This window comes from Pogona vitticeps, chromosome 10, assembly GCF_051106095.1.
Source record: "Pogona vitticeps strain Pit_001003342236 chromosome 10, PviZW2.1, whole genome shotgun sequence".
In the NCBI taxonomy this organism is placed as follows: Eukaryota; Metazoa; Chordata; class Lepidosauria; order Squamata; family Agamidae; genus Pogona; species Pogona vitticeps.
The window spans coordinates 12118152-12140470 of NC_135792.1; the positions used below are offsets into that span (position 1 = coordinate 12118152).

At 41.1% G+C, this 22319-nt stretch overlaps 2 long non-coding RNA genes across 2 annotated transcripts in view; both read right to left on the reverse strand.

Annotated features, from left to right (window-relative positions):
* The window catches only part of LOC144584347 (uncharacterized), a 231551-nt gene that overhangs the window by 129808 nt on the left and 79424 nt on the right, over positions 1-22319 (reverse strand). The gene's annotated exons all lie outside the window — the stretch shown is intronic.
* Positions 6379-20464, reverse strand: LOC144584346 (uncharacterized). The gene is made up of 3 exons (XR_013538541.1): positions 18956-20464; positions 9775-9911; positions 6379-6784 (listed from the first exon to the last, which is right to left on the reverse strand). It is a non-coding gene; the product is annotated as an uncharacterized LOC144584346 (long non-coding RNA).

Below are 22319 nucleotides of genomic sequence, written 5' to 3' on the forward strand. Positions count from 1 at the left end.
GGCAAAACTGTATATTTCAAGCAATTCAAAGACATAATTTACCCGACACCACTAATGTACAGATGCAGCTTTTATATTAGAATTAATGCTACGGGAGGGGACCTTTATATGGAGGATTTGTTACAGAAATAAAATCTATCGGTAACACTTTCATTGTTCCATCATTATGAACTCATTTGGTATTCGCTGTAATAGCACCAATCATAATGAATTTGTTTGATATTCAAGGGCTTTGCACATGCATTTATATAGGCTTTCTGCTGTATTTCAACATCCAATAAGCATTAGTTAACACAGACTTTTTGATTAGAAATGGACCTATATTGTGTCACTGGAATTTCCATTTAACTTATAAGTAGGTCAGGGCATTCCTTCCCTATTATTTGCTGCCAAATTCTGGAGTCATTTGCTTTCTCAGGATTCGGAAAGGTTCCGCCCTATTTCCTCTCTGTTGTTTGGTGAATCAGTTATTGGCTTTTTGGTGTGACCTAGGAGAATCTGGTTAGGAACTCAGCTCATGGCTGGAATGTTCTGGAAGAATTCCTTCCATTGAGTGTGAGTGGGGGAACGATGCATACACATGATTTTCATGGAAACAATGGAATCTCTCAGCCACAGTTGTGAACCACAAAGCTATTACCGAAACCCCAATAGCTACTTCTGACACAGAGTGGTAGAGAAATCTGAGAGGCACGTCATTTCCACAGAATCAAAGCAAGGTATGGCTCACGGACGGGAGGGGATTGCAATGGACTAGCCAAGCAAGATCAGGGAGGAAATTTAGCTCAGATGGTCTGATAGCTAAAGGCCAGACAGAAAGCAAGGCAAAAGGAAGCTCTAATGGGTTCAAGGAGTTCAGGGTGAGGCAAAATCTTCTGCTCCTTTTGGCTCTGAACAGTTGATCAACAAGCAGGGGTGACTCAAAACAAAGCAATGAGTCCATTCCCTCTCCCTGCAGGTATGCTGAGGATGAGAAGTGCTGTATTTTTCAGTGTATAAGACTAAAATCTTTAGTCTAAAAATTGAGGGTCGTCTTATATACGGAAGTAAACTGAGGAGAGAACAAAAACAAGTGGAGGGGAAAGCAGGGATCAAAGCGATCCTGCAGCGCTTTGATCCCTGTCCCCCTACACTTGTTAAGCCCCACTTATTTTTCTTAATTTTGGATTAATTTTGGATCAATTTTGGATTTTACATGGAAAAATATGGTAACTCGGGAGGAATAGACGAGTTGTGCGGATGGTGGTGGTGATGCCACTTCTTGCTTCAGACCATCCGTGGATTTACGAACTCAGCCTGCAGGAGGCTGCATGCATAGATTACAGTATATAATTTGCATTTTTGATCGGCTTGTAAGTTACAAGATTGTTTATTATATGGATTGAAGTTAATGCTGGAAGGAGGAGAAAACCCACATGCCAGTTTGAGAGGAGAAACCCGGAGAAAGAAGTTGTTTTTACCCTCCTTTTTGAACCCACAGCAGCTTACAAATATCAGTACCAAGGAAATCCCATTCCTTGCGCTAAAGAGGATGGCATAAAAGGAAAAGAGCAGGGCCCGGAAGTGGGAAGGGAAGGGAAGGGAGAAGAGAAGAGCAAACTCAGGTACTATTACTTAGTTACAAAACATAAAAACAGGTTATATGGGGTGGGGGAGAGAAGATTAGGTTGCTTTGTTAAGAGGAATTCAAGATCTGGTTTCTTCAATGTTTCTAACCATTTTACCTCACTGGCATTTCATTTTGAGAAGAAGTCCATCATCCTCTTTGCCTCTCTTTTTTTTTTCTTAAACCAAAAGGTGCTGGGAAGGAATCTGTCTGGCCTATCAGAAGTCTGTAACGAAAATGAATGCTCCTTCTTCTCCCCCCTCCACTTCTAAAAGTGTCTCTAGCTAAATGATACTGACGCTTTCAATTTTTAACATCATAATCAATAAAGGCTGTTCATGCATACTTGCAAAACCATCGGTTTAGAAGTTTGAAAAAAATATATGCATATGGCTGCAGCTTGCTGACTGGAAGCACTAGCACTAAATCTTCCAAGTTAAAGTTTTACTGGTGTGTTATGAGTAAAAACGCCTTGTCAGCCATCTGCCAGTTTTTCTCCTAACATCCATATTTCCAGCCCTTGCTAAACATTGGGAGCACTTGGCCGCAAGAGGCCGGCTCCACAATTAAACAGCCGCATTCTGCTTGCAGAAGCAAGGGCTTGTCAAAATGGAACTGTCTGTTCTTAATTTTAAAAGTCCATAAAGGAAAGGTATGACCCTGTCAAGGTGATGGACTGGCAGTTAAACGTATTATAAACTGTTAACTCTCCATGACAAAAAGGAAACAAAACAAAACTAAGAAGAGAGAGGGAGAGCGAGGGATGAAAAATACAAGTAAGGAAGGAAAAAAAACTTCCCACCAGCAAAACAGAAAATCTAAGTACATAGCGATCATGGCAAGGCAGATTAATCAGCTTCAACTCCCACTGCCCACCCTGTTTTATTTATTTATTTATTTTAAGGTTACACAGAATAATTCTGTCAAATTAGCTCTTTCTCTTCTGCTGCTCTGCATTCAGAGAATCAGCCTCCAGATCTGTGTCTTTTGCTTCTTATTTTTTCAACCAGTACTGAGGACAAATTCCGGTTCTTCACTCTTTCACATGAAGTCAGAGAGTAGAAGCCCTGGCTGGCATCTAGTGTAGAGCAGAAAGCAAACAGCATTCCCAGTGCAACAGACACTTGTTGAGATGTTGTTGTTAAGTCATTTAGTTGTGTCCAACTCTTCGTGACCCCATGGACCAGAGCACACCAAGCCCTCCTGTCTTCCACTGCCTCCCGGAATTTGGTCTCATTCATGTTGGCCACTTTGATGACACTGTCCAACCATCTCGTCCTCTGTCGTCCCCTTCTCTTCTTGCCTTCACACTTTCCTAACATCAGCGTCTTTTCCAGGAAGTCTTCTCTTCTCATGAGATGGCCAAAGTATTGGAGCCTCAGCTTCAGGATCTGTCCTTCCAGTGAGCACTCAGGGTTGATTTCTTTTAGAATGGATAGGTTTGTTCTCCTTGCAGTCCAGGGGACTCTCAAGAGTCTCATCCAGCACCACAATTCAAAAGCATCAATTCTTCGGCGTTCAGCTTTCTTTATGGTCCAGCTCTCACTTCCGTACATCACTACTGGAAAAACCATAGCTTTGACTATTCGGACTTTTGTTGGTAAGCTGATGTCTCTGCTTTTTAAGATGCCCACGTTGCCAGCAGGAAAAAGAATGCCAAGCATTACATAGCCAAGGACAGCCTGAATGTTGACAACACCAATGGCAGCAGTCACGATGGTCTACAAGATACCCTCTTCTGCTCACTACCAGTAAAAGGAGCACCCAGCTCATGGAGGGTGTCAATGTGTAGCTGCATAATTAACTTGTAAACTGCCCAGAGAGTGCTTGAAGCACTATGGGGTAGTATATAAGCAGCATGCTTTGCTTTTTGCTTGTTATTCTTGCTTGTTGAAGAACAACCCTGACAATTGCTTTGTATTTGGGTGAGAAGTGATTAATTGATGAAAAAAGGTGTCAGCTTTTGGGATTTCCCTTTGCATGGTGTCACTTTGCAAATGGTAGTGGTGCTGGGGGGACTCCTGTTCATCCCCTTGACCTTTAGCCTGTGGAGTGTGTCAGGGTTCCATGATTCCCCATACTATTTCACATATACATGAAAAATCTGAAAAGAGGCTGTTCAGAATTTTGTGGTATGGTGCCACCAGGGTGCTGATGACACCCAACTCTATCTGCTTTTTAAGATCTTCCAGGAGGTCCTTCTCTCAGTCTGAGCCCCACATAAATTTTTAACTCCAGCATCAAATTGACAAGATCCCCTAGCTCCTTCTTAATAGTCACAACCTCGCAACACACTCTGCAATTATAAATATAAAACAAACAAAAATTCCTAACAGTATGACCCTTTGCCCCTGCCTCTATTTCACCTTCCCTGGCTGACAGAACGAGAATAGATAACAAGTTTGATTACCTTGCCCACTTCTAAGCTTCTGGAAAGCAGCCATTGGGTGAAACAAGTTGTTGTGTCATTATGTTTCATGACTGGAAAACACCACATAAATGTCTTTTGGGAAGACAGTTTCAAAAAATGCAAACAAAACATATCCCATCTCTAAGAATACAGTGGTGCCTCGCTTAGCAATTGCCTTGTTTAACAATGTATTTGCTTAGCGATGAGGTTTTTGGAGCAATCTTGCGCTCCGTTTAGCGATGTTTCCAATGGGGAAATTTCGCATAGCGATGTTCAGGACCTTGCTTCACTTAGTGATGACAGTTTAGGTCCCCCTGTTTCGCTTAGCGATGTTTTTGACAGCTCCGTTTTCACTATTTTTAAAAGGTGTTAAATTGTTTAAAAAGGGTTTAGAGTGCTTGAAATCGTTAGTGCACTTAATAAACCCTTTGTTAACCAAATGTGGCTTCATTCTGACTCTTTTTGAATTTTTGGTGATTTTTTTCTCCCTCATTGAAATGCAATGAAAAGGTTTCAATGCATTCCAACGGGGGAACCGTGTTTCGCTTAGCGATGTTTCCTATGCGATTTTTGCTTAAGGACGGTAATCCGTTCCCATTGGAACGGATTATCGGGTTTTAATGCATCTCTGTGGGAAAATGCGTTTTGCTTAGCGATATTTTCCCACAGCGATGAATTTTTTGGAACCAATTAAAATCATTAAGCGAGGCACCACTGTACTTGTTTTTTACATTACAATGACATTTTCTCTCCAAGAAGCTGCCATTGCAACCCAGCAGATAATGAGAGGCAAGCTGGACCCTGTGGCGAACAAGGCCCATGCATATTTCCATAGAAGAAGAGAGGTTCATTTTAATAGTGGAGAGTTTGCTGTTCAAGGAATATCAATCATTAGTCGGTACAGAGCTAAACACTGCCTCTAGGGGGAAAACAGCTCAAAAGAAGTACTTTTTTAGGATGAAAAATTTCAGCCTTCTTCAGCTGGCATGCCTGTCATGAATGCTGGGAATTGTAGTTCATAAAATTACCTTTTTCCAGCTCTACTCCTGGTCTTTTAAACTTTTGGATGGCTGGTGCAGAATGGCCTTCTTTCCACACAGATGCCCATCATTTTAAGCATACTCATCTTGGCAAAACAGAAGAAAGACGTGATGTGCCCCCCTTGAGTGCAATGTTTCTCGCACTATAGTCTTGGGTATATATTGTTCAGTTGAGCATGTGCTCTAATTTAAGTCGACCCAGGAAGACTTCCCTAGATGGAGATCCCTCCCTAAGAGGGTTCTGTACCCTTTGTGTTGTCCATTTGCTTGCTTGCTTCAGGTCTCAATAAATACTGTTAATTTGAAGGAGAAAACAAGATCAGTGGAGGCTGTCTCCTTCTCCTTGATCTTCATAGATGCTCAAAAGGTAGTAGAGGAAGTGGAGATTGGGGTCTCTCTCTCTCTCTCTCTCTCTCTCTCTCTGTGTGTGTGTGTGTGTGTGTGTGTGTGTGTGTGTGTGTGTGAGAGAGAGAGAGAGAGAGAGAGAGAGAACCTGTCAGTGTTGATTTCTTCTTCACTAGAAGTATTCTTTGAGTTCCAAATTTGTGATTTGTGATTTTTGACACATTATTTAAAAAAATGGAAACAAAACATTTTGGCTTGGGCCAAATTCAATAGGAAGAGATATTCTGAGCACGGAAAGAACTATGTTGTACCTGAGTTGTACCTGCCGTAAGTGTATTAAAAACAAGAAGGGGAGAAAAAGTGGTAGTCCAGGTTCCATTTTGATGGTTTAAGAATTCAAATTAAGTGAGCTTGAAGCTCAGAGCTGTCTTAGATGACTCCATCTCTGTTTCTCCCACATTCAACTTCCCCCTACTCCCCAGTTCTTTCCAATCTATGAAACTGGTAAAGCAATTGGTCAATTTTGAAAACAAATCAAAACTGGTGACCTTGAAGAAATGGATTAATTTCAGAAGATTCTTATGAAAGCAATCTTTTCAAACAAAATTCTCCCTCATTCCTAGTTAGAGCAGGATGAAGACCAAGGACCTTCCTGGCAGAATGCCATGCCCATTGCTGAGGTGTGTAGGTCTTGACAGGTGCCCGCTAATATCAACTTCTGATGCCATTTAATGTTTCATTTATCAGATGCACTATTCTAGTTGGCCATTATATGGACTCTTTCCCCCATTCCTGTCCTTGTACTTTTCTATCTTACTTGCTTATTTCATTATTGTTTCTAGCTGATTCTATGTAAGGTGAATAATGGACAAATTAGTAAATACTCTTGCTTCTGTTTAACAGACCAAAGGAGCTCAATCCTTTTATTCTCCCCCCCTCCCCCACATCTTAAATGCAATAATAGGCTAGTACAAGGATGTACAGATTTCCAGGAAGGGGTGGATATCTTCACTTGTCCCATCCTTAAATGCAAAAACAATGATTTGCAACATTCCTTTACTCATCTGTGAGAACTGAAGGTGGAAAAAATGTTGGTGACAATTATTTTTGGAACAAATTACTGTATTCAGATTGTACAAGACTAGGATAACTTCCATTTTGTGGCTGTTTGCATCTATTCGAATCAGCAGCCCATTCTGCAGTGCTTGCCGGGTGTGTGCAAACTGTTTTTCAAAGAGGATGGGCGGGAGTTTTGTGTTGCAAAATCTTGCACAAGTTGTGATGAGCAGGGAAGAATTCCTTATCTCACTCTTGCAATGGAGGTGAGGAAAATTATGAGGCTTGGAAATTCTTCATCTCGCTGCCTCCCTGCAATAAGATGGCCTGAAATTAATAAGAATAAAACATTTAGAGGGTATTCTCCATGTCCCTATTTGTAGGGTTGCAGGATTATGCTAGAAGCTCTTAAGAGCTGCCAGTCAAAACCTGTTGCAAATGGCATGCACTTGTGCAGGTAAACGTTTGAACTAAGTCCATTGTTTTGATTATCAGGATTGAATAGAGATCACAGTCCTTCCACTTCTGGCTTAACCTTAACCTTCTTTGCTTCAGCAGTATCATCTGGAGTGGGCAGAGAAGCTTTTTGTTACTGAGAGCACTAACTTAGCAGGAGTGAGAAATCCTTGCTGAGTCACTGCCATCAAATTCAAAAAGAAGTCAGAATGCATTGCGAAAAACACTTGCAAATAGAAACAAATTAATTTGCACAACGAATACAAGTTGCAGAATTCGGGTTCCCTTGGTGCAGAACGGCCCATCATTATTTCTTGCTTTTGTTTAGCTTCAGCTGCTGGAAATACCCAGCCCAGATTATACATTCCCTCCTAAATTGATTCCTGGAAGGTATGTTTGCTGACTCACCTGGAGTGTCTTCCTGTCAGAAATGCAGCCTCATCTAACCAATTAGCAGCTTAGGGTGCCTTATAAATCTGTCCTGGGTAGCTTAGGCACTACACAGCTGCCGAGGCAAAGATAAGGACTGTAACAGGAACCACCAGCAGATCTACTGCAGATAAAGAAAGGGCCTCTCTTTTCCTTCCTTCAGCATCCCCTTCATTTTATGGGCCTTTGCCACTTTTCATCCTTTAAAAAAAAAAGCTTCAACTGTTACCAGAGCTTAGAAACGTTGCTTATTTAGACAATAACAGGAAAACTGCACCTTGGCTTCTGATATCTATGTCACCTTGGGGGATTTTGGGAGCTGTAGTCTGTTGAGTAACATTTCAAAGCTCCAGTTTTGATTGCCTTACAGCCACAACAACACATAATGAGGGACAAGAAGGGAACTCGTCCATCCCATTTGCCCACAAAACTCTTTCCATCAAGATCCAGCACAAGAGTGGAGAAGAATGTTTAATCCTCTACATTGAGAGATTTAGGCCTGCATGACACAACAAGATGTCCTTCTGAAACGTTAGTTATTCCCAGGATTGGTGGCATATGCTGAGGAGTCTTATATCTGTCTAAACAATAAAAGGAAGAACATGCATCCATAAATATGTGTCTCATTTGTGATCCTTTTTTGTCATTTATGGGTGAGTAGACTATGGACCACTCTTATGCATCCAGACCCTCCAAGGTTTTCCACCATTTTAACGCCCCCAAATGAGCCCCATGGTGCAATGATTAAACTGCAGTACTGCACTCAAGCCTCTCTTCAAGACCTGACTTTGATTCCAATGGGGGCAGGTACCTAGGCCAGGGTTGACTCAGCCTTCCATTCTTCTGAGGCTGGTAAAATGAGTACCTGGCTTGCTGGGGGGAGGCAGGCAAATTACTGTTTGCATAATTATGTTGCAGCCTGCCCAGAGAGTGCTCTAGCCCTATGTGGTGATATATAAATAAAAAGAATAACAACATCCTGCTTATTGAATCATTTCATCGTGTTTGTCAGGGCTTCATGCCTCCTTACAAACAATAGTTGTTGCCCGTATTATTTACTCTTTCGTCCAGACCATTTCCATCTTCAGACTCCCTGGCTTCTGTCTTCTTCTCCCAACCAACCACCCCTCTTGGTAAAATAATTAATGTGGAATTAAACCATCGTTGACTCCCTTACTCCCCATGCAAGGCTAAGCCAAGCAGCAGTTAAAATGGTTAGGTAGGGAATTCCATCCAGCTATTAACATCCTGCAATTCATCTGTAGCTCTGGCCTGCACACTCAGCCTTGCCATCATCCTCCCCCCCCCCACTGCTCTAGTGCTGTTCTGTTTTTTAAAAGCAGCTTTGAAGGAATGCTCTCCAGTGGACTGCAGCCTGTCACTGTTCCCCACCATGTGTCCGATAATTAAAATCTGACTGATTTATGGACTGGCATCAACCATCACAGCTCAAGAGTCAGATGATGTTCATCCTTCCCAAGGCTAAATTTACTTGGTGAAAAGGGGCCGCTCGCTTCCAGGCTAAGCTGTCATTCAGCTGCCGTGGAAGCCATAAAGATAGCTAACAGAGCCTCAGCCAGCAGCCCTTAAGTTTATTTTATTCTAATATTTATTGCCACCCAGAAAATGAACATAATACAGACAAGTTAGTGAGCGCACTGCACCAGTGATTTGTGAGGCCGGGAGTGCCGCAAGAGCAAAACAAGTCTTGCCGTATTAAAATAGAAGAGAACACTCATTCTCTTCCCACACCTCTCAAAAAGTACTGGTTCGAGAAAGGATGGGCGCGTGGCCTGGAAATGGGCATGGGGTGGTGGTTGTTCATTTGGTGTGGGCTGGGGAACCGATGGATCTGGAGGAGAGATACAGAAAGGGAGAGAGGGAGAGGGAACACCAGGGCTGGAAGGAGGTAGAGGTAAACATATTGAAAATGGCAGTTTGGAATTCCTCAGGGTCACAGTCTCAGAAGCAGTGATGGAACAGGCTGTTTAAAAAATGATTTAAACGGCAGTGAACAAGACTTCAGACTTAGAGGATCAGCCTCCTGCAACCTTGAGGAATATATCCAACTTATCCTTTCCCTCTGAGTGCCTCTCTGTTTCCTCAGACATGTTGTGTGACAGGCACTAGGCTTCTACCCAGCATTTCCATCGCAGTTCTTTGCCCGTTACAATTTTTACTCCGTTTCCCCGTTAATTGGTTTTAATCTTGCATTCGGTAGCTAATCCTACTCCTTCTTTAAGGGTCCAAAGGAAAATATGTAAGATTAGCCTTACTGAAATTGTTTAGTTTCCTCTTAGAGATCTTGCATGATAGAAATCTGGACATTTAGCCTTAATTTTCGGAATTAGTAACAACACACATATACATGAAACCCACACGTGCTTCAAATCCCCCTTCAGAAATTTTGGTGATGCTTTTAGCCTTCCCACCTTTGAATCTTCTCAGAACTTGTGTTCAAGAAGAACCACCAAACGTGCGTCAAAATTCACCGCTGCCAAAATTCAACAGTTCAACGTCCCATCTCTGGCTTTGCTCTCTTCCCAACTCCTGTTCATATCAAGAAGGACTGAAACATAAGTAATGGCAAATTGTAAACACATGCTGCCTGTTACAAAGTTCAAAATGTTTCTCTCGGATGAACAAAATTAATCACATGCAATATTTACATCACTAAGCGAAATAGTTATAACACCATATATACTGCTTCGAACAAACACACTGACAGTTCTTCATTGGAGGGCGGGTTTGGCCACAAAGCAGAAGACATGTTTTTTTTAAAAATCCAACAACACAGGAGGCTTTTTATGCACCTCCAGTGGGTTGGTCTCTAAGGAGTCCTTGGCACTGAGCCAGAGCACAATGAACTTGGGGAATATTGGAGATGATGTGCAGCTGAAGATCCCCTGGCAGCTTGGTATGATTGTTGGTGAAACCATAATACTGCCAGATCCATAGCAGCAGGACAGGAAGTATGAGACCTCCCACCGACTCACATACCCCTACACATACATATATAAGTAAATCCCTGGTATTATAGAAACACTTCAAAGACATGGTAGAAGAGCCTGTCGAGAAATCAGTCTGAGAATGAATCAAACACAAAGGGCTTTTTTCCATCCAGATTTTTTGCCCCAAATGTCTGCACATAACAATTGTCTTTTTCATATCTGAAGCACAGCACAGGAAAGCACAGAAGATGGTTGATTGATTTAAAAAGAAGCAAACAATCCATTTGATGATTTTAATTATTCAAAGTCCTTGCACAAGGCAGCAACCTTGCTTTGTGCATTTTTGTGCAATTTACACAATTTGCATTGAAAAGCCCCATTCTTGCAAATGGAAGAATTATTACCGAGAGCTGTGGAAACTTACCTGCATGCAGGTGAGGAGAATTCTCTCTCTCTCTCTCTCTCTCTCTCTCTCTCTGTTGTTTTTGTTGTTGTTGTTGTTGTTTCTCACTCTTATACACAAGACCTATATGAGCAAGGATTTACATCCTTGTCCCAAATAGGAATTCTTGTCTTTTAAAGTGTGTTTTTAAATTGTTTTAAATGATATATATATTTAGTACCTTTTAATAATTATTTTAACAGTGTATTTTAATGTGTCTAATTATTGTAATATTTGTGTTTTAAAACCATTTGTAAGTCATGTTGAGTTTCTCTACAGGGAAAACATTATGTAGAAAACAGACAAACAAGCAAGCTTAATCAATAAGAACTATTTGCTGTCTGTACCATAGGTTTGTATATTTCGCTCCCTAATGTACACACATATAATAGAGCACCCCTCAACTACCAATGTTCAAGTTCACATGTTCTTATTTCGCAGCATTATGTGCTATTTTCTCACCACCAGCAGGACAGACAGCAGGTGTTGAATTGCCTATGAAAACTATGCATGGAACGATTGCAATCTGCATGAGAAAAAGGGACTGTTGGATCTGCAAAATTATGTACCTTCAAGATATATGCTAGTTTGGCGTATAGGATGCGTATAGGTGGAATGATAAGGCACATAGATTGCCTGATGCTAGTTTAGATTGCTAGACAATCAAGCCAGTATTGTTCACTCTGAGTAACAGAGGGTCTCTGGTGTAGAAATAGATGTTACTTTCTGGGTTACAGCTCCCTGAATTCCACAGTCAACAAGTTCAGCAAGCTATGAATCTCAGGGTTCTGCAGGGTGGATCCAAAGCAGTTATTAAAGTGGTATCAAACGCCAATAACTCTGTAGTGTGCATGAACTCCCTCTGATCTATGAATGTACTCCTCGGCCTAACCTCCATTACAGAATTTTCAGGAAGTTAATGGGGGGGGGTGCAGGAGATGGAATGACATGACACATGTTCAATCCATAGCTTCTCCACTTAACAGGATTTGGTAGGAAGGGGTGTAGAGAAACCTTTGCCCTTGACCCTTTACCTATGGGTATCATGGAGAGCCAGACTAGGCAATAGGGGGCCAGATGGATCAACGGTTTAATTTATCAGAAGGCAGCTCTGCTTTCCTCATCCTTAAATAGAGAGGGGCTTTTGATATAATGCGATTTGTGCCACCCAAATGAGCATTTTGGCATAAACAGTATCACAAGACAGTTTCTCTCCTCACAAGAGAAGTGTGATGGCTTCCTTGAACTCCAGTGTAACAGTTACCCACCCACGTTCTGCTGCGTGTCTGAAACAAGCCGTTTTAACTTGAAATCTTACTCTCGCCAAATGTTCGCATTTCCGAAGACGCAGAGGAAGACATCAACTTGACAATAACGTATTTTCAGCAAAAGCCATGGCTGCTAGTCTGTCAGACATAATTTGTTTCTTAACCAATGATGCTGTTTAATCAAAACTCACACCGGTTCTCTTTAAAAGGGTTTAAGAAACTAAAAAAGAAAGAAACGTTGTATTCCAAAGGATGTTGGAACGAATATTGCCTAACTTCCTTCCTTCCTTCCTTCCTTCCTTCCTTCCTTCCTTCCTTCCTTCCTTCCTTCCTTGTTTAAATTAGCTCAAGCATCATGAATTTGGTCTTCTCTCACCTGCCCCCAAGGATTTTTAGCAACCTTGGCTGAAATTAAAAAGTTGCTGTAGAAGTTCAAAGCCATGATTTACATTCCTGATAATGTTAAATTAATTCTTAATCTGTGAAGCATAAAGGAGAAATACCTGGGATGCAGCCCACACTGAGCCATATGGCCTTAGGGAGACAGTCTCTGTGATGTGTGTGGTTACACATCTTACTGTCCCTGGCATACACACCTGAAGTTCATGCCCCTTAATGTAATTGGACAGTTTTGTTTATGAAAACGGCCTGCGCTGCCAAATGCTGAAGTCGTTGCTTTGACAGATATATCACTTTTTTGAATGTGAGTGTAGTTTGAAGAGAGCTGACACACGATCAAGTTCTCTTTTAATATCCCGTCAGCAAACCTGACACTTGTCCAGCAGGGTTTTGTGCCATATCCAACTGTCAACAACATTGTGGCATTATGGGAAAGTAAAAAAAGAAGAACAGTACTGAGAGACGAGAGATAGAAATATGATTCAGATTTTCTCCGCATAGCTCACAATCAAATTCAGTACTGCCCTTTCTTGAAAGGCCTACACAGAGTAGCTTAGTCTGGCTTCAGTGTAACCCAGCAGCTATTGTCCGTCCATCCTCCCTCCCTCAGACATCACAATAAAATAATGTTAAGACATCTGTTCAGATATCATAATAACTCATCCATCTAGCCTCTTCTGGGTTTACAAGTTTCTCCATCTTTCTCCTCTTGCATGGACGTTTTGCTGAGTTTTTTTTCCTGGGCTTTCTTTTTGTCTCCTCACCGCATGGCCTGGGGGTGGGGCCTAGGGGGTGGGACTTTCTGCTTTAAAAGAGTGTGTCCCAGGACCCTGGACCCTTTTCCCTAGGAAGCTGGGCTGAGGGTGAAGGCCAGGTATGTTTGCATGGATGTTTCACTGAGGTTTTTTTCCTGGGCTTTCTTTTTGTCTCCTCTTAAATTCTCTTCTTAAATTCTCTGATTCTATCTCTGGCCTTAATATGATAAATAGGAAAGCCAATTAGATTTGTGTACACCTGGGAGGCCTTTCCATTGGACCATTTCAGCAACGTGGAGAGGGGGGATCTGCTGCTTGGGTAACAGCCTATCCTCCATATTATTTTACCCAGGCTTCATGTTCTGGAGAGGACACTCCTCGATTCAGAGCATGTTACCATAGTCTCTCGAGACTGAAGGATGCCTATGCGAATGATGTGGCTCATCTCTTGGAACTGAAAGTTTCCAACCTCCTTCTTGCAGGGAGATGGTAAACTCATTCCTATCACAATAAACCCTGAAATATGGTTTAATATTTAATACCATGATAAACCAAGGTTTATCATAATATTCAAATTCAGCTTTGTGTGTTGGCCTTCCTTCCTGTCTTCCTTCCTGTACACTACTGTAGCGGTTTGATACCATTTTAACTGCCACGGCTCTGTCCTATAAAATACAGGATTTTGTAGTTGATGAGGTGCTCAGAATTCTGTGCTTCAGTGCTCTAGTGCTCTCTTCTGAACTACCAGAGAGAATTCAAAAGTATCATATCAAATTATAGATCCCAAGAAAGCACAGGATGGAGCCCTGACCAATGGCATTGAAGGGTTGTACTTGTGTAATATGTGCTTCCTGTGTCTACTCATCTGTTTTAGCAACCTAAGGCTGTGATAGCATTCCAGAAGTTGCAGTGCAAAAACCAAAATCTTCATCTCACCAAAACTGGGGGATGGAAATGCGATCTCCTCCTAGGTGCCGGCAAGCTAGTCTCTGCATATTTCCTGCAGAACTAAATCCTAAAGACTGGGATCTCTTTCAGGGGGAAACCCCCCAAGGAAGCTGTGTGGTCATTACACAATACAAATGTAGAAGAATATATATCAAATGATAGATCCCAATATACAGTGGTAACCTCGACTTACAAACTTAATCCGTATTGGAACGGCGTTTGTAGGTCGCAAAGTTCGTAAGTCGAGGCAAGATTTCCCATAGGAATGCATTGAAAAGCATTTTATCCATTCAGGCTGTTTTTCATTCATATGTCGAGGCGCTGTTCATAAGTAGAGGCATTAGTTCCAATACGAACTAATGCAAACCTGGTTAATCCGTATTCTACCACTAAGGGGGGAATTTTTATTTTTTATTTTTTCTTCTTCTGACCTAAGATGAACTCAGGTCAAAAAAGGGCAGGAAAGGTTTTTTTCGTTCGTAAGTCGAGGCTCCATTCGCAAGTCGTAGCAATATTTTGCAAATGGAGCCATTCGTAACTCAAAATGTTCGCAAGTGGAGACATTCGTAAGTTGATGTACCATTAGTAATGGAGTCCTTTCCCTCTGTTCTGTTAAATCTGGAGCTTCTTTCTTGGAGGACAAAAGATCTGGGTTCTCAAACAAAGCAGAAAACCCAGATCCTTCCTGGAAATGTTAAATTCTGATTGGCCATTCCAGCTCTCCAAGGAAACCAAAGAATTGTTTAAGGCACTATAAAGTATAGTGTGGATTGACAGGTCTGGTTTGGAATTTTCCAAAACACTGTAAACAGTTTTATGAAACAGATGCTGACTTTCTTTTCATAACCACTAATGCTTATATTGTTCCCTTTCTTGTTTCAAATAAGCTACCAGAAAGAGTGGGTAAGGAGAACATTGTTTCCTTTCTCAGCAGGATAATTCAACCTGTTTTCTATTCAAACAAAATATATTGGCCAAAATGACAGCGGCATCAATTTGCTTGAAATTTCATCCATCAAAGTCAAGGCAAGTTTCTTTTTTCTATATTATGTTCTTAATCTCTCCTCGCTCTGAAGTTCATTTCGCCCACATTGCTGGCCTCGCTAGTTGCACCTGCATGTCTGGCTTATTTCAAAAGGCCCCAGTGCAGACAACATAATGAAGCTTTGTCGGGCGTTGTTTCTTTAATAGCAGAAGCAAAATTGGAAGCTTTGGATAAACATCAAGAAGAGGAACTTCAGCTGATGTGAAGCTCAAAAGAGCTCGCTTACAAGCCAGAATTGACAGTGATTTGATTTTGGATTCAGGAGGTGTGTTGGAAAAAGGTCACATTACTACATAATTCCTCCCAAACAGGAAGAAAATCTGCTACACTACACACCCCAACATCACCTGTAAGCACCTAAGTCATAAGGTCTCCAAGAATACTGATCTGCATGTTGTTTATTGTCTTCTTTCACATCAATGCATATAAACTTAGGCAGTACTTTTCTTCCGAACCAGTCATGTCCAAATGATCGTGATGTCACTAGACTCTTACACAGAATAACAGGATATAACAATACAGTGGTGCCTCACTTAACGACATTAATTCACTCCAGCGAAATCACTGTAGAGCGAAAACGTTGTGAAGCGAAATAAAAAAGCCCACTGAAATGCATTGAAAACTGTTCAATGCATTCCATTGGGCTGAAAACTCACCGTCCAGCGAAGATCCTCCATAGGGGCGGTCATTTTCGGGTGCCTGTAAAGCGAAAAATGGCTCCTAAACACAGCGGGGAGCCATTTTGTACACCCGGCAGCCATTTTGAAACCCAACGATCAGCTTGGTCCCACCACCCTCACAAGTGCACTTGGTGGAGACACACAAGAGGGCCTTCTCTCTTGCTGCTCCCAGACTCTGGAACTCCCTCCCACAGGAAGCTAGGCTAGCCCAATTTTTGTTGTCCTTCCAACAGGCTTTTCCTTAATCACTGGTGGGTTGAGATGGATTTTTTATTTGGATTGCTGTGCTCTGTTGTTTTAAATGCATTTTAATATTGATTTTATTTACCGTTTTTAATATAATACTCATTTCATTCTTTTTTAATATTTGTATATTTACTGTTTTCAACTTTTGAACATTGTCTGTTTAATGATGTCAGCTGTCTTGGATCCCTTTTGGGAAGAAAGGTGGGGGAGAAATATTTTAAATAAATGAATAAATAAATTTGACTTTATTAGTACAGATCAGCAGTTTGCAATTATCTGGATCTGGGGGCTACAGTGTTCTGGATTTGTACTACAGTTTCCAGAATCTCCTAATCAGCACAGGAGCATATGGGATGCATAGTTCTTTCTTTCTTTCTTTCTTTCTTTCTTTCTTTCTTTCTTTCTTTCTTTCTTTCTTTCTTTCTTTCTTTCTTTCTTTCTTTCTTTCTTTCTTTCTTTCTTTCTTTCCTTCCTTCCTTCCTTCCTTCCTTCCTTCCTTCCTTCCTTCCTTCCTTCCTTCCTTCCTTCCTTCCTTCCTTCCTTCCTTCCTTCCTTCCTTCCTTCCTTCCTTCCTTCCTTCCTTACTCCGTTTGTTCGTTTATTCGTTCGTTCTTGCTTGCTTGCTTGCTTGCTTCATCTATCAACACTGGCAAAAAATTTTGCCTGTTCTAGATGGAGGAGAACCTGAGGTTTTAAAAAACCTGAATGCACAATTTAAAAAAAATGAAACTGGAAGTTTTCCTCATCTTTCCCAGTAGGAATGTGGGTGGAATTCATCTGGCTCCTGTTTACAGACTAAAGTCCTTTGCACTTGATGCAAGAACTGAAAAGCAATTGATCTTCCATTTCTGCATTTGTCCAAATTTTGTGATTGAGTTCTCCAGCCAAGAATTTTACCTACAAAAAACTGTTTGACAAGGAGAAAGGCATGCAGGAAAGCACATTATGAAAGCTGCATATGAATCTGTATGTGTGGTTTTCAAACAAATTGTTCACAGGCAGAAATAGAAATGAGACAGGATGTGCATGGACTTGAAAAAAGGGTGAACATTTTGCAGAATAAATTGTCCATTCCTTGAAGCATGATGGGGGCACAGATGGATCCAGACAACTATTTCTTGAAATGCTTCAGGGGGATTTTGGGGGTGAGCCTTTTCTTTTGGGACAACCCCGATTCTAAAACTTTAATTACCTGAAATCTGCTTTATTGCTGTTCTGTGCCATCAACATGCCTCCAACGTACAGCAACCCTATAATTGAGTGATTTCCAAAATGTTCTGTCCTAAGCAGTCTTGCTCAACCCTTTGCAAATGCAATGTTTTGGCTTCCCTGATAAGAGTCAATCCATCTCATATTTGATCTTTCTGTTTTCCTGCTGCCTTCAGTTTTTCTCAGCATTATTGTCTTCACCATTGAATCTTGCTTTCTCACTTTGTGCACAAAGTAAGACAGCCACTGTTTTGTCATTTTTGCCTCCTCTTCTTGAATGCACACCTTAACGTGAGGGGGTCTGAGTGTATCAGATAAGTCAAGAGCAATGCTGTGAGGAGGGTTGACTCCATTATGAGCAGAAGAGAATGGATAGTTCCAATGGTGATGGGGGTGGAGAAACTTCTGGAGGTCAGCTACTGGGCAGATGCAGAAGTTGAAAGGGACACTGTCACTCAAGTCAACTTTTGTCAGTACTGTGCAGAAGGTGGCACTGCCAAATGTTTCTTACCTTGAGTATCATATGATGAGATAGTCCAAAATGGGGAGGGGGAATGTTATAATGGTGTAAATTAAGGGTAGTCTGGCCTAAAGCAGAATTGGGCAATGCATGCCCCTCCAGATCAGAGATTCATTGTTAGAATCATAAATTACACAATATTTCTGGGAGCTTCTTTGAAACAAGAAAAGGAAGTACGCAGGAATCCAAATCAAAGCAGATCTGACAGGTGGTTGACTAATTTAATCTTGAATGCCTTCAGTGTTGGAGCATTCACCACCTCCTGAGATAATTGGTTCCATTGTTGTACTGCTCTGACAGTTAGAAAGGTTTTTTTTCCTGATGTTCAGCCTAAATCTGGCTTCCTGCAAATTGAGCCCATTATTACATCTCCTGCACTCTGTGACAATTGAGAATGGATCCTTTCCCTCCTCTGTATTTTTCAAGTATTTGAAAAGTGCTATCATATCTCCCCTCAGTCTTTTTTCCTCAAAGCTATACATGTCCAGTTCTTTCCTCATCTTTCTCAGATGGTCTTGGACTGCAACTCATGTCAAGCTTTAGCCCAGCCACAGGTGATCATGGTGGTTACCATGTGAGAACATTTGAGGGCAGATGTTCCCCACTCTAGCCTAACACCAGGTTAATGGTAAACACTCTGGGTAGGAGATGCCTTTTTCTGAGACAAAACAGTAAAAGCAGCTGGAAGCTGGGTTTTCTTCAGGAGTGACAAGACACCTGAAAGAACCAGGTATTAGAGGGGATGATTTATTATTGCAACTGTTACAGTATTCATTAAAATGTTTTGGTGGTATCATTCTGATGCAACCACTTTGAACTTAATTAAACGTAAATCTAGGCCATAATCTAAGAGCCGTAGACCACTCATAAAAATGAATATAAATAGGGAGTGTGTTTTATGAAGCATACAGACAATTGGTTCATATTTTAGATTTCAAGCTCGCTCACTCACTCACACACACACACACAACACACACACACACCAACAGAAGGCTTGTTTCCAACTCCCTTTTTTGCTTCCTAGTCTTCAGCAAGCTAGGAAGTTAGTGAGGCCTTTTCTGAGTGTTCAAGTTCCCTCTGAATTACCAGCGTCTTGTGTAACTTTGATCGATGGGCAATCTGTTAAATATTTGAACAGAGATCTGCGTACCTGTGTTGTGTTAATCCATCGGAAAGGAATCATGTTCTTCTAGTAGGCCGGGGTTGTGTCATGTCACCTCACCGGTAAACGAGAAAACATGTTGTTATCAAAGCTGGGAATTTGTTAACAATTTTGAGAATGCATGCTTCGAGAAAGAACTGAATGACTAACTCTTTGGTTTGATTGAGCATGCTTGTAAATATATGACATTGCCTACTCTTGGCCATCCATATAGGAGGAGGAATGGTAAAGGGAGGAATGGATCAAATAAAAATGGGGCATGCCATTCAGGAAAGCTCAATTTACAGGAACAACTTCAGCTCCTAGTACAGTAAGCAGAGTGAGTAGGATGTCATGCAATACTCTGAGTAAGATGATTTTGCAGATGGAAATAAGAAAGACCTTCTTTACACTATAATAATACACCGTTCTTTCTCTGGGTTGTTGCTTCCTTTGCAGGCAGAGGTGAATATTCATTCCTAGAATACAACCTAGTTAATTTTAATTCTCTTATGTTTTCTTTTTGGGGGAATGAGAAAAATACTCACTAAACAAGATGCTTAGTGAGGAATTCTTTGTCTTTAGACAGGAGAGAGAGAGAGACAACAAAATTATATCCACTTCAGATGCGTGTAATCTGTGCAAAATATACCTGAGCAAAACTACAACATTTTGGAAGGCAGACAAAATCAAATGAGAAATCAAATGAGAAATCAAACTGGTTCAGTTTAGAAACAGTAGAGTTTGGTAGTGGAGCTGAGTTCTGTTGACCCATTGTGAGTCTCTCAGCTAACAAAGAAATTCATTTCTCCCCTCAGAAAAGAAATAGCTTAGTAATACACATGAAGAATGAAAGAAGAATCAGAAGACAAGAGCTTACCATTTGCCTATTTTCAAAGGCAAATGAATGTGTGTGTTTCTTTTACCACAATTGCTTTCCATACCCAGGCTTGCCAGCGTGCTCCGAGTCCAGACTGTCTTCCTTCTCAAGACAATCAATAAGATTAGTCAAGTGGCATGCAGTACTTTTTTAAAAACCTGAGAAGAGAAATCATATAGTGTGGGAGTGAATGTCAACACATTCAACTTTAGAAAAGGCAGCTTTCTTTAACACAGCCAGATGTGTTCACCATTTCACTTATCTCTACTGATACCAATGCAACACTGCTCTGCAGCACAGTATGATTAATTTAGAGGATGGTGGATTCTGGATCCACCACTTACATAGACTGTACATTTCAATTTTATTTACTGGTTTAATTTAATTTGTTGTAGTTGTATTTCTATTTTTTATTTTGTTCATTTTATTTCATTTTATTATGAAACACCCAGCATGACCTTTGATCAGATGGGCAATATAAAAAGAAAGAAAGAAAGAAAGAAAGAAAGAAAGAAAGAAAGAAAGAAAGAAAGATAGATAGATAGATAGATAGATAGATAGATAGATAGATAGATAGATAGATAGATAGATAGATAGATAGATAGATAGATAGATAGATAGATAGATAGATAGATAGACAGATAAACATTGGCCAGTTTATTAAAAATTCATCTTGTACTACAACCATAGTGGATCATGCACATACAGTGCACATGCATGGCTGCTTTCTAAGACTGTTGTATAGGATTTCAATCTGGTATCAATCTGGTATTATTAGAGCATATTAATTCTGCACACCAGTTCAGCAACTGACTGCTAAGCACAGGGTTTTAACTGGATGTGCTGATTTTGTTTAATTGTTAATGTAAATTATCATGAGCATTTTAATGAAGATGTTTTAATTTTAACTGTGTTTTAATACTAATACTATGATTGATTTAAATATATTTGAATATTTGTACATTATATTACAATATGTTTAAAATCACCCTGGGTCCCACCTCTGGGAGAAAAGGGCCACATTAAATAAATGAATAATGGAATAAAATCAGTTTTGGTTGGTGGGTGATATTGTTCGACTTACAAAATAATCATCACAAGGCACCCATGTTCAACATTAGAGAGACTGATGTTGAATGCATCACATCAAGAGCAATCCAAATGCATCTTTTTTTATTTAAAAACATCTGCACAGTCTTATCATATATTTATTGGATATTTTATTAATGGATTCGTTGCATTTTTATCCCTTCTTTCCTCCAAAGTGGGGCAACATGCATGACTCATTTCCTTTTCACATTATTCTCACAAGACCCTAAAATGACGGGCCCAAGATCACACAGTGAATTCCACAATTTAGCTGGGATTTGAACCCAGATTGCCCAAGGCTAACACTTTTAAAATTTTGGTGCTGGAGGGGGCTCTTGAGAGTCCCCTGGACTGCAAGGAGGACAAACCTATCAACCCTGAGTGCTCACTGGAAAGACAGATCCTGAAGCTGAGGCTCCAGTACTTTGGCCATCTCATGAGTAGAGAGAAGGCTCCCTGGAAAAGACCCAGATGTTGGGAAAGAGTGAAGGCAAGAGGAGAAAGGGGATGACAGAGGATAAGATGGGTGGACAGGGTCATCAAAGCGACCAACATGAATCTGACCCAACTGCGGGAGGCAGTGGAAGACAGGAGGGCCTGGCATGCTCTGGTCCATGGGGTCACGAAGAGTCCGACACGACTAAACGACTAACCGACAATGAACACCTTTAGAAAAAAAGCACCATACCAGCCATAATAAATGGATATCCACTGATTTTGAAAGCTAAGCAGGGTTGGGCTTGGTTAATACTTGGGAAAGAGACAACCAGTGAATACCATGGATCTCCAGGTAGAGGATCTAGGATGCAAAATATGTTGGTAACCCTGAAGGCCTGAACAACCACCGCCACCAGTTGAAATAGACAGACCAATGGTTGAGCATAGTGTAAGGGCTTGTCCACACAGTGGTGTTCTCACCTGTCATTGTCCTGGGTTGTTCTTGTATTGGCTATTGCAGAGCTGAAGAGATCATCCTGGTGTTTGTGTCCACACATGAGAAGGTATTTGTTGCTGGATATACTGAGATGCATTGGATCATCCTGGTTTTGATTGTTGTTGTGGGTTTTTCAGGCTCTTTGGCTGTGTTGTGAAGGTTGTTCTTCCAGACGTTTTGCCAGTCTCTGTGGCCGGCATCTTCAGAGGACTGGAGTAGCAACTCTGTCCATGCTCTGTTGCTGTTTGTTTGATAGTTTGAGTACCCCACAGCTATAAATACTCAACTATCCAACAAACAGCAACAGAGCAGAGTTCCTACTCCTGTCCTCTGAAGATGCCGGCCACAGAGACTGGCGACGTCAGGAAGAACAACCTTCAGAACACAGCCAAAGAGCCCGAAAAACCCACAACAACCATCAGATCCCGGCCATGAAAGCCTTCCAGAATACATTCTGGTTTTGCTTTTCC